Genomic DNA, 14292 nt, shown 5'->3' on the forward strand with positions numbered 1-14292 from the left:
ATTGATTACTGTCAATGTAATAAAATCTTATTAAACATACTGCAGTGATATTGTATTACGCATATGTTGTTATAAATAGGCCTTAACACATCTAAAATATATGCATACATTTCAATGATTCAATAGCGAAGTGTGACATTAAACTTCAGTTGCAGTGTTATTGTGTTAATGTTTGACATGTTGAAATGCGACTGGCGAGTTAGATAAGAATTGAAGCAAAATTACACAGATGGAAACAATAACATACATCAAAACAATTACACAGTTCAATCAATTCATGTATATTTTGAATGTTTCTATATGCAACAATTATAGCTTCTCCACACATGTATACATGTGATAGCAATGTACTGACACAAGTGAAATTGACAAAAGCAGACACATTTCATATATGTGCAGTGTATTGAATTTATTTGTGATTTAAAGTGTTTATAACAAGTAAACTAATATTTCAAACAACATATATTGACGTTTTTCAATCCAGTTTATTTCCAAACCCCTTACAATAGCAAAATGTTTTAATGACTTATTATAATTAATACATTTATTTGAACACTTCTTAAAATCAAACAACAACAATTTAATGAGTACCTATTTTATACGATGTAACGGTCCAACGGAATTTTTCAATTTATAAAACATATTGTACATGAACGGTAAGTTGACAGCCACAATAATGAACATCAGTTCAGAGAGTGTCTCTTTCCCAGGAACTCAGTTTCTATTTATAGACATGCCATTTAGTGACAGTCAAAGTACTTCAGTACTCATGTTTATAAATCAATAATTCTGAATCTTCTTTTGGCTACTGTAGCATTCAAAGGGCATATATAAATTATTGAATATTTACTTTATGATACATCAGGGGATTTTCTTCTATGTAAAAATGGCAACGGACCCGATCCTAAACCAATATTGTAAAACAAATTCCTAATTAAAAAATATTTTTTTTAAAAAAGAGAAGTGTGTTATGATTATTATATCTAAATTTAATTTGATAATCATATAAAAAGTATATAACTATAATTTATTTGATTGTGTTCCACAAAATGGCAAGGTAAATTTAAAGGCCCGATGTGTCAATATTTGTTGATAAAATAATTCTGATTATGTTGATTGTGTCGATAAAAAATCCCAAATTAAACATTTTATCGATTTAACAAATCCCAATTTAAACAGACATCGTTTTCTTAAAACGACTAGAAAACCCCAGTACATAATACAAATGTTATCAGGATGAATCCACCATGATTCTTACCTGTTTTATAAGCTGATTTATTTTCATAGAGTTTGCAGACTAGTTTGCCATTTAGTGTGTACTTGAACAGAGCAGTACCAGATGCAATAAACAGGTCTCCCTGATGGTGGGCAATACCTAAACAGCTATGTTTTAACTGCAGTTTTCTTCCTAAAACATGCTCGCTCTGGATGACTGTGATGAAATGTACCCCATGTGTGTTACTAGCATTCTTAATCACAGCCACTGCAACCTCACTGGGTGTGATAAGACACATGGCCTCTGGAGAAGGAGTCACATCCCAGTGACTCACCACCTGGTACTGCTGGTTCAGCAGCTTGACTTTGTTATTTTTGCTGTCTGCCACCAGGACCTGTCCATTTGGGAGAGCACATACTGCTGTGATCTGGCATGTGCCTGATTCACTTGGCATTTTCACATTGTGCACAGACTTCCCTTTCACAGTGAAAACATCGTTTGGTAAGTTCTCTTTTATAAATATATCAGACTGTTGTATATTTTCCAGACAGTTTTTACTGGCAATAAAAGAGAGTTCAGGTTTACCCAGTACTTTCGGTATGGCTACATGGAGATGGAACAATTCATAGTGAAGTCTAATGCAGCTGTTTCTCACAACCTTGAGAGGAGCTTGTTTCAGGTTTAGCTCTTCTTTCTTCTCCTTAATAGTGCTTTTCTCAAAATCTGCTAATAAATATTTGATTTCCTCACGCATTTCACTGATTGGGTATTGCATATGTTCATGTGTTGTATTAACTGTGCTGGTTTCACATTCGCGTAAATACGATACTATATTCACACGCAAATCATCCACAATAAGCCTCTCATGTTCTTTGTATGAAACCTTAAGAGACATCATTGTGTCCTCCTGATACGTCTGACATTGTTTCATAAGTGAAAGAGTATTTTCCATTCTGACAGACAGCTTCTTAAAGCTGATTGAGTTCCCTCTGGCAGCCTGAGATAATGGAGTTACTTGTAAGCATAGTCTGAAAAACAACCACACAGGAGACAGTAAGTGATTGAATAGTAATCAAATGACCAATAACCAACTGTTTACCCCGAAACAATATTAATTATAATACAAATTTAAAGGGGCATTTTAACAAAAACATATTTAGGCACACACAATAACAATGCATATTACATCAATTCACATGTGACTTTTCTAGAGGCAATACTATAATGATTATTATTAAAATAAAAAAAATTAAATAAAAATGGATCTATCTACTGTGTGTTTGGGAAATAATGCAAACCGCATTGAACAACAAATTGTGCATTTATTTATTATAATGATATTACAACTCTTTAATAATGTCATTACTAGAATGCATGTGTATAACATAAAGTTATGTATATTTAACTCATCATTATTATACTGATTAAAGTGCCACAGGACAAAGTGTGTTTTTATTAAGACATTCAGTGATTTCAGTGTTTCAAATTGAAATAATTCTTATGAAATGGCATTCTAAGTATACAATAAAATATGTTTTTGCATAAGCCATTAATATGTCTATTTTACTATAATATTTTTCTTTTTTTAAGGTTATACATTATGAGAACTTAATTCCTCTTTACTAATTGCTTTCTTGCATAAATTGGCATTAGCTTCATTAATAAATAGATGAAGAATGATGTGATAATTCATACTTATTGTTAAATACTGGAAAAATTAACAATGGACTAGCACATACACGCATACTCTCAACCATTTCGACACAAATCACAAGTATATTGACAAATATTGAAACTCCATAAACTTTAATCAAGAGATAAATTCTTGTTACCGTCTAATGTAAAGCAATGGATGAATTTCAAGTGATTTTTCAAAAGTATTATTTGCCCCCTTGGTGCAAAAAGGTATCATATGACATTGAAATGAGAAGGCACATAGCAATTTTTGCACCAACATGGCGAATTGATCTGGCATTTAAACATGTTATCATTTATGAAACCATTTCTTTGAATATAATAGTTTCAAAATGTTTAGCTCCCATCATAATTGGTTGCATAATAGCCCACACTTGACTTTCTTCTGAGTATAAAGAATGTACAGTACAGCCAAGGCGGAACAAACATAGTTCGCGATCCGCGGCGGCAAGGCGAAACGAGTCGATGCCGCGTCAGCTGTTAAAGCCGCGTAAGTATGCGGCGGCAAGTCGAATTTCGCCGCGAAGCTTCGCATCTGTCCGCCGAGGCAAGCCTCGATCCGCGACATGACGCCGATTCGATGCGTACATGTATCATAAAATAAACAATCTTTTTTAAATGATCAGTTGTTAAAAAATAATTAAAAGACCATTTATAACAATGTGCGTGGATTCAAAATTAAAAAGATAACAAAGTTAATAAAAAAGCGTGCTGTTGTGTTTTTAAAGAGTGCATTCCCATTTATAAACAAATAGTTTTAATCCTGAAAATTTAACAAAAATCAAAGTCATCAAAACAAAACACGATAATCAAGGGCATGTATTAATTCAATTTCAATAATAATTTATCTTTGTCTTTTTTATAATCGGCTTAAGCAGTTTAAGTTACTTTGTGTGCGTCTAGTAACTGCACCGTTTCATTATTATTTTATATTGAAGTGATATTATGGGCATTTTTCACTGTTGAATTGAACTGAAAAGAATAAACAGGTCAAAAGAGTTAGTGAAAATGTGGTTACTGACAATTAGCTGCAACTCATCTTGCTACCGGCTGTTAATAAAATTAGATATTTTTAATGACTGGACATTCTTCTAAGCCGAAATGATCTGTAAAACAAAATAGTGTCTTTGTGTCGTTTGAACGAATCTGCACTAAAACTAAATTCACATCGTAAATCGAATACTTTCTGTCGTAAGTTGGGAAAAACGAAAGTACGGTTGATATACAAATGCATTACTTTCTCTTTCCTGGATATTGTTTTAGTATGTTTATGCTGCATTCACAAATATAAGTGTATCTTAAGTGAAAACAAAAACAATAAATAACGGTTGCGATAGACACCTATTAACTGTTAGATGACCATTAGAAAACTTTAAATGATCAACAAACATATTTGTTTTTGATTTTATTTTTACGACAACAGGTATTATCATATAAGCATATTTAGTGTGCCTGGCAAGTGTGTAAGTTTCCTGCCCGTAAAGAATGTATTTCACACATTAACAAGGTCACGTAATTATGTACAATTGTTTTCCCTTTCATATCGAGACATCAAGGCGACCAGGCAGCTGTTTTCGCACCTACGAGTGGTCAAGGCTCCAGAAGATGGGTGGATTTATAATTGCATGTTGTTTTTGCTATTATATTTTAGCAGAGTCAATTAGCAGTTTGAAGCCACAGAACGTTTGCTTGAGGAAGGACTGGGCGAGCTGTCGTTTTTTAATATGTAAATCAACCCAGAACATGGAACTGTGTATTGTGTGACATTATTGAGTATTAAATGTATTCGAATTGTGTTATTTGTCGAAAATTCAGACTTATCATAGATGTAAAATAATTGATAAAGCTCCTGAAACACAAACATAAAAACGCTATTTCAATATAAAATAAAGTATGTTGATAATGTGTTATGATTGATGCAATCAAATAATAATAGTTATTAGTAATAAAGATTTTTGCGCTTTACTTCCGACTTACGTTGTCCCTTGAATAAAACAGCCAAACACTGAAAATGAAATATAAATATGTTAATAACAAATTACCGATAACGCTACATCGTGTTTAGAAGCGGTTACCACACACGTTATAATTTACTTCCGACTTACGCTGTCCTTGTAACACTGCTTGAATAAAACAGCCTTACACTGAAACGGAAATAAAAATATGTTACTACATGTACATGTACATTCAAACACATAAAGGCTTCATCGTGTGTATATAGAAGCGGTAACCATTATATTTTGCAAATATCTAATTATAGGCTTCATTTAGAATAAATATCGATATATTTAAAGACGTGATATTATATACATATTATGTAAAGCATCATATTAAAATCATATCCGCTTATTAAAGTAATATTATGGGCACATTTTACAGTTGAATTGAGCTGAAAAGAATTAACAGGTCAAAATAGTTTGTTGAAATGTGATACTGACCAATTATTTGCAACACATCTTGCTACCAGTTGTTTATAAAAAAAATTATGTCCCCCACTATAGTAGTGGGGGACATATTGTTCTTGCCCTGTCCGTTGGTCTGTTGGTCTGTGGGTTTGTTTGCGCCAACTTTAACATTTTGCAATAACTTTTGCTATATTGAAGATAGCAACTTTATATTTGGCATACATGTGTATCTAATGAAGCTGCACATTTTGAGTGGTGAAAGGTCAAGGTCAAGGTCATCCTTCAGGGTCAGAGGTCAAATAAATGTGGCCAAAATCGCTCATTTTATGAATACTTTTGCAATATTGAAGATAGCAACTTGATATTTGGCCTGCATGTGTATCTCATGGAGCTGCACATTTTGAGTGGTGAAAGGTCAAGGTCATCCTTCAAGGTCAGAGGTCAAATATATGTGGCCCAAATCGCTTATTTTATGAATACTTTTGCAATATTGAAGATAGCAACTTGATATTTGGCATGCATGTGTATCTCATGGAGCTGCACATTTTGAGCGGTGAAAGGTCAAGGTCAAGGTCATCCTTCACAAGGTCAAGGTCATCTTTCAAGGTCAAACGCCATATAGGGGGGAATTGTGTTTCACAAACACATCTTGTTATTAAAGTCGATATTTTACATGACTCATTCGGTCCTCTAAGAAAAAAGGATCCGTAAAACAATAAAGTGTCTTTGTGTCAAATGAAAGAATCTGCACTAAACCTAGATTTACATCGTAAATCAAATAATTTCTGTCGTCAGTTGTCAACGTACGGTTGATATTCAAATGCATTATTTTCCTCTTTCCGGGATATTGTTTGAGTATGTTGATGCTGCATTAACAAATATAAGTGTATATAAGTGAAAACACAAACTATAAACAACGGTTGCGATAGGCACCTATAAACTGTACGATGCCTATGATATCCCTTTATAACATGAAACTAATAACTATGAAAGTGGCGTATATCTAGGTTTCTATGCTACACAAATGAACATGTAGATGTATATCTATTCACTTGATCCGCCGCGTACGTATGCGGCGGATTCACTCCGCGAAAGTATGTGAGGTTGATACAGGCTCGGCGTCGTTGCGCGGAACGATGCCGAGTGCCGCGGGGATTCGCCGCGTAAACACACGATTCGGTCGCCGCGCACTAATAATCTTGCCGTGGCGTAGCTGCAGATAATGTTTGTTCCCCCTTGGTTGTACTGTAAGCATCATGTCATATTATAATTAAACAAAAAACATAGTATGAATGAAGAAGGCCATCATGGCCCTTAAAGGGACTGTCAACCACCACGACGAAGAAAAGAAAAGTTGTAAAATACCGCATTTTTTTACAATTATTAGTTTATATTGATTAAAAAATCACGACTGGTATATTACATAACTTGAAAAAAGTTTATATTTTCAGTATATTTGGAAATACAATGTCACGATGTGAAATCAAAAGTACATTGCGAAAATATTTGACATAACGATATACACACTATAAATAGCGCAAGTATATTGATCATTTTATATATGTGATATAAACAATTCACTACGCATGCACAATTTGCATTCCTGGTTTTACCATGTTGATGTTCAATCTACTGGCGTTATTTATATTTTTGCCTGGTAGTTACCTGGTAGACATACCCAGTAAAATTTATTACGGAATGTACTGAAAATATGAAAACTTAACAACTATTTTTCAAGTAATGCAATATACCAGTCGTGCTATTTTAATCAATATAAACTTATAATGGTAAAAACATACGGTATTTTACAACTGTTCTTTTATTCGTCGTCGTGGTTGCCCGTCTGTAGATCTGCCATAGTCATTTGCACTTTTCTATGGAATTCCATAGAAAATATTATGGAATTCTACGGAAATCGATGGAAATCCATGGAATTTGATGGAATTCCATCCACTTGCCAATTTTCCATCTGAAGCTTTTATGGAATTCCACGGAATATCGACTAAAATTCCATGCATTTCCACGGAATGTATGGAAAACACCATGGAAAGTTGGACTTAGCCTTTTTTTTCAACGGAAATCGTTATGGAAAATAACTTATACATTTACTTGGATGGAAATCAATGGAAAATAACTAATAATTTTCGCTGGTTGTCTGAAATGTATTTGTAGTTTAATACATGTATGAATTTATTTGCATCATGTATTTTGTATTTAAAAGAAAATGCAATAAAGATAATTATAAATTTGTTTTAGAAATTGGAACAGTTCTGGAACTGTTCCATATTTGTGTTCTAAAAGGTATGTTCTGGAATTGTTCCAACACAGTTTTTTTAGAATAAATCCAGAACATTTGTGGAAAATGGCTTAAGACTGAAACTGTTCCAATAATTTCAAGAACCTTTTTAGAACATTTCAAGGACAAAATATGGTCAAACATTTCTAAAAATGTTTTAAAATGTAGTTTTAGAACACATCTAGAATGCTTTAAGAACCAGTAAGTTCTACAAAAGTTCTAATGGGGAATAAGAACACATATAGAACACCTTACACTTACAAATAGCCAAATAAACTTCATAGTAGCGACAGCAGCAGTAGTAGTAGTAGTTGTAGATGTAGTAGCTGTATTATTATTAGTAGTTGTTGTTGTTGTAGTAGGTGTTGTTGTTGTAGTAATTGATGTAGTAGCAGTAGTGTTTTTTATATCAGTAGAGGTTGTGGTGGTAGTAGTAGTAGTAGAAGTAGTAGCATTAACAGTTTCTGTAGCAATAGTAGTAGCAATAGAAGTAGCAGTAGTAGCAATTGTTGCTGTAGTAGCAGTTGTTGCTGCTGCTGTTGCTGCTGCTGTTGTTGTTGTTGCTGCTGTTGCTGTTGCTGCTGTTATTGTTGCTGTTGTTGTTGGTGGTGGTGTGGTTGATGCTGTAGTAATTAAAGTAGTAGTTCTGCAGAAGTAAGAGTAGTTGTTACTTTCAAAGCAATTTCTACAAGTTTAAATTCCTTAACCCTGTCCAAGTGGTATACACACTGTTTTTTTCTCAATATCAAACTCAGCCAGTCCAGGTTGTCAAATAACAATCTATCTGATAAGCCAAGCATGTGTTGTACATCAGATGTTGGGTATGTTTGCTGCAAAACTATTGGTTATAAGATATAACAGCCTTTTCTAATTGGCTGAATTCAAATACAGAAAGTTTACCTGTTATATTGAAACATGAAACATGGTGGACAATGTACTGGTTTAACTTGTTAAAATAAAGTTAAAGAAATTTAACAAACAGAAGAGTTCATTAGTTTTTCCATTAAACACACTTTCTAAAATACTTATGTATTTATATCATTTGGAAAGTGACATGAAATATTGCTAAAGAGTGATGCATACAGTGTTTGAGCAGTCTGTCTAGGAATAGAACAACAACTGAAGGTTTGTGATTTTTATTATTTCTAAATATTCCTTTAAATTTAATCTTCTTATGACATTATTGTAGACCTTTTTATGTGATATTTGAGGTTTTAGTATGGCAAATATTAGTTTAAAAGCAGCTGTCACCCAAATTTTCACTTAGTGGAGTTTGCAGATTGAAAAAGGAAGTAATAAGACCTATGTGGAGAAATTAATAACGTTGAATGTAGTATAAGAATTTTATCATGCAAGGTTATGGAACTGCAGGCTAAGGAAGTTTTATACTGTGCATGTTGAGCACTCAATGCTCATTAATGGTGTTAATGTTTATTATTATCCCCAGCCATAGGCGGAGGGATATTGTTTTGGCGTTGTCTGTCCGTCCTTCCATCCTTCCGTCTGTCCGTCTTTCCATCCGTCCGTAGCCATATCTTGGAAGTGTTTTGGCAGATGTCACTGAAACTTGGTATGAGTATGCATATGGATAAGAGGATGATGCACGCCAAATGGCATTGTACACCATTAGTTAATTACAGAGTTATGGCCCTTTGTATCTTGAAAAAATGCTTTTTTTGTGTGTCCAAGGCCATATCCTGGAAGTGCTTTGGCGGATTTCATTGAATCATGGTTCGAGTATATATATGGATAAGAGGATGATGCACGCCAAATGGAATTGTACACCATCTGTTAAAAACGGGGTTATGGCCCTTTGTATCTTTAAAAAATGCTTGTTTGAGTGCCAAAATATAATACTTATGTGTCCAGAAGCATGTTGGCGGGGGATATAAATTCAACGTATTTGCTTGTAAATAAAAAATTAAACCAATGGAATTGGTGTTTAGGTATCTGATTGTGCATTTTCATACCAATAGAATTACACATCATTCTAATTATAGCAATAATAAATTTGTACTAATCATACCAACAAATTAAGTTATGCTTAGTGCTTTGCGATGAATTCACTTCGTTTTAAGTTCTCTTTCTAAAGACCATTTAACAACTTAATATTTAAAACAATTCATGAATTACGTTCCCTATACATTTTCATTATGTGCTTTAATTACCATTGACCAGGTGATGGAATATACTGCAGAGTTTGGCAGGGAAATAATCCAACAGCAAAGCGGCTCTTTAAGCGCATTTACCTAGAGGACTTACAGGGCCACAAATTCATGGTAAATATTGTCATGCCCTGGGCTAGATAAGTTATTTAATGTTAACCACCTGAAAGTAGTTTGTCTTTTTGGAATTCAATATATTGGTCTAAGTCAGTTACACTTTTCTGGATCCTGGGATAACTTTAAAAGTTCTAAGTATTTTTTCATGAAACTTGAAACATGAACAGATGACAATAAGGACATTTTGCACGTCATTTTATGTTGTTTATAATGCAAGAATTCTGGTTGCTATGGCAACAAATATATTTAACAAACTTGAAATAGTGAAGTTTAACAGGTAGGGGACCATATTGCTTTGCAATCTTTTGTTATAGTTTGAATGTAAATAACTCTTTACTTTAGACATTTTTATGAATTTTTATTCTGTAGAGCACATGTGAGCAGTATACAATGTACCTCATACCAAAAAGGACCCGGAGGCAGTGACTGGTGTACAATATTCTCAGAAGAAAAGGAAAATGGCAGTGGAAGACTTGGACAAACATTTTTAAAAACTAGCCTCTATGTTAAGCCGGCAGTCTGTGGCTGGTGACATGTTTTATTTTGGTTACTTCTTGTATACAAAAGACCAGTTATTTATTTTGTGAATTGTATTTTGTGTTTGTTTTTGTCTTAATTTATTTGTTTGTTTTTTTTTATTTAGGAATTTGAAACTTGGATAATTGAATTAAGTCCGTGTTCAACAGTACTGAGCATAGTATAATAAATAACAAATTTACAACAGTTGTTAATTTGTTATGTATTATTAATTTGTTATGTATTATTATTAACTATGCTCAGTACTTGAATACTGGCTGTCTACATGGGAATTTGTTTTCTAGAAAGTTGGTTTCAGACTTAAATATTTGAAGTTAACCTTCGGAACTTTTCTAGAATTGTACTGGAACACATCAACTAGAACTGAACTTCTGTTATCATACTGAAAGTGTTCTAGAATTAATAAGGAACAGTTGTTGAACTTGTTAAAATAAAGTTAAAGAAATTTAACAAACAGAAGAGTTCATTAGTTTTTCCATTAAAAACACTTTCTTAAAATACTTATGTATTTATATCATTTGGAAAGTGACGTGAAATATTGTTAGTGATGCATACAGTGTTTGAGCAGTCTGTCTAGGAATAGAACAACAACTGAAGGTTTGTGATTTTTATTATTTCTAAATATTCCTTTAAATTTAATCTTCTTATGACATTATTGTAGACCTTTTTGTGTGATATTTGAGGTTTTAGTATGGCAAATATTAGTTTAAAAGCAGCTGTAACCCAAATTTTCACTTAGTGGAGTTTGCAGGTTGAAAAAGGAAGTAATAAGACCTATGTGGAGAAATTAATAACGTTGAATGTTAGTATCGGAATTTTATCATGCAAAATTATGGAACTGAGGCTAAGGGAGTTTTGTACTGTGCATGTTGAGCACTCAATGCTCATTAATGGTGTTAATGTTTATTATTATCCCCCGCCATAGGCGGAGGGATATTGTTTTGGCGTTTCCGTCCGTCCTTCCATCCTTCCGTATGTTCGTCTTTCCATCCGTCCGTAGCCATATCTTGGAAGTGCTTTGGCAGATTTCACTGAAACTTGGTATGAGTATGTATATGGATAAGGGGATAATGCATGCCAAATGGCATTGTACACCATTAGTTAATTACAGAGTTATGGCCCTTTGTATCTTTAAAAAATGCTTTTTTGTGTGTCCAAGGCCATATCCTGGAAGTGCTTTGGTGGATTTCATTGAAACCTGGTTTGAGTATATATATGGATAAGAGGATGATGCACGCCAAATGGCATTGTACACCATCTGTTAAAAACGGGGTTATGGCCCTTTGTATCTTTAAAAAATGCTTGTTTGAGTATCAAATATACTACTTATGTGTCCAGAAGCATATTGGCGGGGGATATAAATTCAACGTATTTGCTTGTAAATAAAAAATTAAACCAATGGAATTGGTTTTTAGATATCTGAGTGTGCATTTTCATACCAATAGAATTACACATCATTCTAATTATAGCAATAATAAATTTGTACTAATCATACCAACAAATTAAGTTATGCTTAGTGCTTTGCGATGTATTCACTTCATTTTAAGTTCTCTTTCTAAAGACCATTTAACTATTTAATATTTAAAATGATACATGAATTACGTTCCCTATACATTTTTATTATGTGCTTTAATTAACATTGACCAGTTGATGGATGATACTGCAGAGTTTGGCAGGGAAATAATCGAACAGCAAAACGGCTCTTTAGGCGCATTCACCTAGAGGACTTACTGGGCCAAAAATTCATGGTAAATATTGTCATGCCCAGGGCTAGATAAGTTATTTAATGTTAACCACCTGAAAGTATTTTGTCTTTTTGGAATTCAATATATTGGTCTAAGTCAGTTACACTTTTCTGGATCCTGGGATAACTTTAAAAGTTCTACGTATTTTTTCATGAAACTTTAAACATGAACAGATGACAATAAGGACATTTTGCACGTCATTTCATGTTGTTTATAATGCAAGAATTCTGGTTGCTATGGCAACAAATACATTTAACAAACTTAAAATAGTGAAGTTTAACAGGTAGGGGACCATATTGCTTTGCAATCTCTTGTTATAGTTTGAATGTAAATAACTCTTTGCTTTAGACATTTTTATGATTTTTTATTCTGTAGAGCACATGTGAGCAGTATACAATGTACCTCATACAAAAAAGAACCCGGAGGCAGTGACTGGTGTTCAATAATCTCAGAAGAAAAGGAAAATGGCAGTGGAAGACTTGGACAAACATTTTTAAAAACTAGCCTCTGTGTTAAGCCTTGCAGCCTGTGGCCGGTAACATGTTTTATTTTGGTTACTTCTTGTATAAAAAAGACCAGTTATTTATTTTGTAAATTGTATTTTGTGTTTGTTTTTTGTCTTAATTTATATTATTTTGTTTAATTTAGGAATTTGAAACTTGGATAATTGAATAAAGTCCGTGTTCAACAGTACTGAGCATAGTATAATAAATAACAAATTTACAACAGTTGTTAATTTGTTATGTATTATTATTAACTATGCTCAGTACTTGAATACTGGCTGTCTGCATGGGAATTTGTTTTCTAGAAAGTTGGTTTCTGACTTAAACATTTCAAGTTAACCTTAGGAACTTTTCTAGAATTGTACTGGAACACATCAACTAGAACTGAACTTCTGTTATAATACTGAAAGTGTTCTAGAGTTAATAAGGAACAGTTGTTGAACGTTAAAATTTATGAGAAAAAAACTCTAGAACAATTGTTCTTGATGTGTGTGTGCATGTAATTGTGTGTGTTTTTGAACATATGTGAGAAAGGAAGTATACTTGTCATAAGAGATATGTAAAATTCTACTTCTATGTTTTATATTGTGCCTTTTATAAGTTTTTCTTTTCTCACCTGTGTATGCGTGCATGTTTTTGGATGTGTTTTTGAATGTGTGCATGCATGCCTGTGGTTAAGAGAGTTTATGAAAATGTAAAACCACTCATTTTTGAATATGTACTGTGACTGCATGTGTGTGGTTCATGATTGATGCCAGATCTTGTTCATGTTTAACTTCTATGAAGAAACCTTTAGTTACATTCACATTTGTTTTTCAAAATCAATGAAATGCCTTTAATCTATAATCTGTTTTTTTTCTATTTTATTCCAGCTTTTTATTAAATTCCATAGCTTTTCACGAAATTCCATATAATTCTATGGAATTCCACGACATTCTATGGAATTCCACGGCATTCTATGGAATTCCACGGCGTTCTATGGAATTCCACGGCTTTCTATGGAATTCCACGGCATTCTATGGAATTCCACGGCATTCTATGGAATTCCACGGCATTCTATGGAATTCCACGGCATTATATGGAATGCCACAGAATTCTATGGAATTCCACGGCATTTTATGGAATTCCATCCCATATCAAGTCCCTCTTCTGTTTTTTTTCACTTTTCCATTGATTGCATGGAATCGGATGGAAAGTTAGTGCCAATTCTCCACGGAATTCCATCTAACGATTTCCATAGAATTCCATATGATTCCACGGCAGATCTACAGACGGGCAGCATTCTTGAGTTATCATCCGGAAACCATCTGGTGGACGGACCGACAGACATACCAACGGACGGACCGACATGTGCAAAACAATAATCCCCCTCTTCTTCGAAAATATTCTGAAAAAGTTTAATGAAGATCGGACAAACCAGACATTCCCAAAAGTATTTAAAGGTCACAGAACATTGGGTCCTGTTGACTTCAAAAAAATGTACAACCGGACTGGGATTCATAAGACCTATACATCACGTCATCAACTCAAATTTATTGACATAATGATAATTGGAACAAGAGCTGTCACCATAGGATGACATATGCCCCCTATAAACGCTTTGATAGAAGTTA

At 33.5% G+C, this 14292-nt stretch overlaps 1 protein-coding gene across 1 annotated transcript in view; it reads left to right on the forward strand.

The window, feature by feature from the left end:
• LOC127864596 (uncharacterized) overlaps positions 1 to 14292 on the forward strand; it is a 766023-nt gene that overhangs the window by 295317 nt on the left and 456414 nt on the right. The gene's annotated exons all lie outside the window — the stretch shown is intronic.

Source organism: Dreissena polymorpha, chromosome 1 (assembly GCF_020536995.1).
Source record: "Dreissena polymorpha isolate Duluth1 chromosome 1, UMN_Dpol_1.0, whole genome shotgun sequence".
NCBI lineage: Eukaryota > Metazoa > Mollusca > Bivalvia > Myida > Dreissenidae > Dreissena > Dreissena polymorpha.